Here is a 4,193-nt window from a genome sequence, read left to right as displayed (position 1 = left end):
TGTCACCGGTATTGTGTTGGTGAAAAGTCCAATAATGGAAAGGCTTAATAGTTACCTTTAGTTGTTGTGGCTGCTGGAGTAGTGGTTGAAACTTCTGTTTAGGTAGAAAAAGAAAAACAACATTCAAAGTGGGAACACAAATCAGTGTGCACATTTCGTATCAAATTGCCAAGCAGTAAATTAAGTAACACATGTAATAGAAAAGAGGAAAAACTAATCGTCACATACCTTCTCTGCAACCAAGGAAATCAACACGCAAACTTCCCTCGTCACTGTCTCCAATGGACAAGATCTCAAGTCGCAGTTGTTTGATCCCGGTCACCGGAGAGGGCAAGATAAGAGTTACAGGCCTTTGACCGTTCAGGGTCGCCTCTTGAATCTGTCAGTTAAAAAACAAGAATCTCTGAATTCTAATGAGAAAATTTAAACTGGAATTTCCACAGTACATTTTAGTACGTTTGGTGACCTCTGTCGACCGAGTTTTCCCACCTTAGCTTTGGTTTACATTCAACAATTCATTTAAAGAAAGCAATACCAACATTTTGCAGTACTTACCAGTGGCTTGCCAGAGGAGTCCAGCACATCACTGAAAGATTGAGTGTTGCTATCCCATACCGATAGGATGATTCTAACGTCTGGACTTTCATCGGTATTTCCCTGCAGCTTCAAGGCATGTACTTCAACCTTTTCGTTGAACAGAACTTCCAATGTGGGGTTTGCCTGGCGGTTTTCCTCGGGATTTGACTGTAGTTCGAATGTCCAGGGCTCTTCGGCGTTGATATCAGTTGATTGACCTGCAGAGTCTGGACTTGTAGAACGGGTACTCTCAAGACCTTGGTCTCCGTCCAGTGGCTCCATGCAGTATCCTTGAAAGAAATGGCAAATGGTCCGATTAAATTGGAAACGAGTTTGGTCTCAAACAAACATCGGGAAGAAAGGTGAAGGAAAAGCGTCAATTTACTGTAAATGATTGAATCGAAATACCATGCATACCTGCCGTTGTCGACGTGGAGGTCTGAGTCGTTGTCACAACTGTGAAGAAAATAAAAGGTAAGGATGTCAGCTTAGTTGTTTGTTGAAAGTAGAATGGTTATATGCAAGTGATTCTTGTGAAGAATGAATGATTATTTGATATTATCCACATGTCAGTGGTTTTTTGTTTGTCCTGAGTTCAATGGCTTAATATTTTACCTTTAGTTGTTGTTTTTTCACCTCCAGGACGACCTGAGTTAACGATAAATATAAATATTCATTAACTTTCAGGGTGTTCACATTTTATTATGTCGTACAAAACATGTATTGATGATAATGAATAACTAAATCCGGGTATGATTTTGCAACCATCAATAGTTACTTTCTTGTTTTTGTTGTTGAATAATTAAATCATACAAAATGGTATCTTTAATCGTTGTTGCTGCTGTAACGAGGGAGTCTATGTGGTCATGGTTTAATGTAATCTTTAAATAGATTAAAAAAGCATACGGAAACAAAAGTACCAATAGCATAGCAATATACCTTGAAGAACGTACGGATACCGATGGAATTTGATCATCCACTTACTCTTGACATGGATGTATCTGATTGACGTTAACGACCACATGTTTAACAAGTGGGTACCAAACTAATGGATTCCAATGACTCTTTTGGACTATTGAGTGGTGATTTGAGGGAACATCAATTTCAAACTTATAAACATAATATAAAACATACATCCCACGAACAAAAATTTATCAATAAATATTTCTTCATTAGTGCTTTTTAATCAAAATTTAATACATACCAGGTCGCGTTGGCCGTGTTGTTGTTTCAATATCAGACCATCCAGGCCGACCTGAGTTAACGTGGAAAATACACTTATATCAACTTTTAGGTTGATCAAATTTCATGATATGATACAAAACATATATTTAGGAAAGTGCATAAATTAATCAGTAAGTCTTCAGTCAATATTCTTTATTCGTAAATACCTAAGACAGTTTACTCATTCCTATTGGTTATGCGCCCGTCACATTTTCGGTTTTAAACGGTTGATAAAGACTGTTCTGGCTGGTCTGAAACACTTTTCCAGTGACACATGCAATTCGGACTCCTATGGAATCAAGTGCCTTTTACCGTTTGATAGGTGGAACGTCCACAATCCTCACTTAGGTATGCACAACACTACCAGTTAAGTAGTATGCACAAAACTACTAGTCAGTAGGTATGCACAAAACTACTAGTCAGTATTTCTTAGTCCGAAATTGACACTACACCGGCACAGCCGAGTGCTGCGATACATCGCGCAGTACACACGACGCACGCGCCAATCCCATATCAGGATTTTTACAAGCTTATCGCAATATGGACATTGCACACAAACGCTAGAGGAATTTTGAAAAAAATTGAAGCAAAATGGTTGAACAAATCTTTGAACATTTCGAATTGTTGACTTGTTTTGACGTTTGGACCTGAAACTATTTTTCTTTTTACCGAAAAGGTATTGATGAATGGGAGTACATGTGTGTTTGGACTGTATTAAACACTGTGTTAAAGACCGGTTAGAGTCTGGAGGCTGATGATTATCCTTGCCTTCGGCTCTGGCAAATATCAACATCAAGACTCTAACCAGTTTTAATTATGTTGTTAAAACAGGCCAAGCACACATTTATTCCGTTTATAGTCAACTAATATCTGATTCTTTTTTATTTCAAACGAGTTAAGTAATGGAGAGGCTTAATAGTTACCTTTAGTTGTTGTTGCTGCTGGAGTAGTGGTTGAAACTTCTGTTTAGGTAAAAAAAAGAAAAACAACATTCAAAGTGGAAACGCAATCAGTGTGCACATCCCGTATCAATCTTCCAGGAAGTAGATCTAGCAATCAATATAATAAGTCAGTGGAAAAAGACAGATCACATACCTTCTCTGCAACCCAGGAAATCAACACGCAAACTTCCCTCGTCACTGTCTCCAATGGACAAGATCTCAAGTCGCAGTTGTTTGATCCCGGTCACCGGAGAGGGCAAGATAAGAGTTACAGGCCTTTGACCATTCAGGGTCGCCTCTTGAATCTGTCAGTTAAAAAAACAAGAGTCTCTGAATTCTAATGAGAACATTTAAACTGGAATTTCGACAGTACATTTGAGTACGTTTGGTGACCTCTGTCGACCGAGTTTTTCCACCTTAGCTTTGGTTCACATTCACCAATTCATTTAAAGAAAGCAATACCAACATTTTGCAGCACTTACCAGTGGCTTGCCAGAGGAGTCCAGCACATCACTGAAAGATTGAGTGTTGCTATCCCATACCGATAGGATGATTCTAACTTCTGGACTTTCATCGGTATCTCCCTGCAGCTTCAAGGCATGTACTTCAACCTTTTCGTTGAACAGAACGTCCAATGTGGGGTTTGCCTGGCGGTTTTGCTCGGGATTGGACTGTAGTTCGAATGTCCAGGGCTCTTCGGCGTTGATATCAGTTGATTGACCTGCAGAGTCTGGACTTGTAGAACGGCTACTCTCAAGACCTTGGTCTCCGTCCATTGGCTCCATGCAGTATCCTAGAAGAAAAAAAAACCCACAAGGAAATGGTCCGATAAAATTGCAAACGAGTTTGGTATCAAACAAACATCGGGAAAAAAGGTAAAGGAAAAGCGTCAATTCACTGTAAATGATTAAATCGAAACACAATGCATACCTGCCGTTGTCGACGTGGAGGTCTGAGTCGTTGTTGTCACAACTGTCAAGAAAATAAAATGTACGGAGGTCAGCTTAGTTGCTTGTTGAAAGTAGAATGGTTATATGCAAGTGATTCTTGTGAAGAAGAAATGATTATTTCATATTCTCCTCTTGTCACCGGTATTGTGTTGGTGAAAAGTCCAATAATGGAAAGGCTTAATAGTTACCTTTAGTTGTTGTTGCTGCTGGAGTAGTGGTTGAAACTTCTGTTTAGGTAGAAAAAGAAAAACAACATTCAAAGTGGGAACACAAATCAGTGTGCACATTTCGTATCAAATTGCCAAGCAGTAAATTAAGTAATACATATAATAGAAAAGAGGACAAAACTGATCGTCACATACCTTCTCTGCAACCCAGGAGATCAACACGCAAACTTCCCTCGTCACTGTCTCCAATGGACAAGATCTCAAGTCGCAGTTGTTTGATCCCGGTCACCGGAGAGGGCAAGATAAGAGTTACAGGCCTTTGACCATTCAGGGTC

This window comes from Patiria miniata, unplaced genomic scaffold (genome assembly GCF_015706575.1).
Source record: "Patiria miniata isolate m_02_andy unplaced genomic scaffold, ASM1570657v1 HiC_scaffold_8, whole genome shotgun sequence".
NCBI lineage: Eukaryota > Metazoa > Echinodermata > Asteroidea > Valvatida > Asterinidae > Patiria > Patiria miniata.
This window is presented reverse-complemented; position numbering follows the sequence as displayed.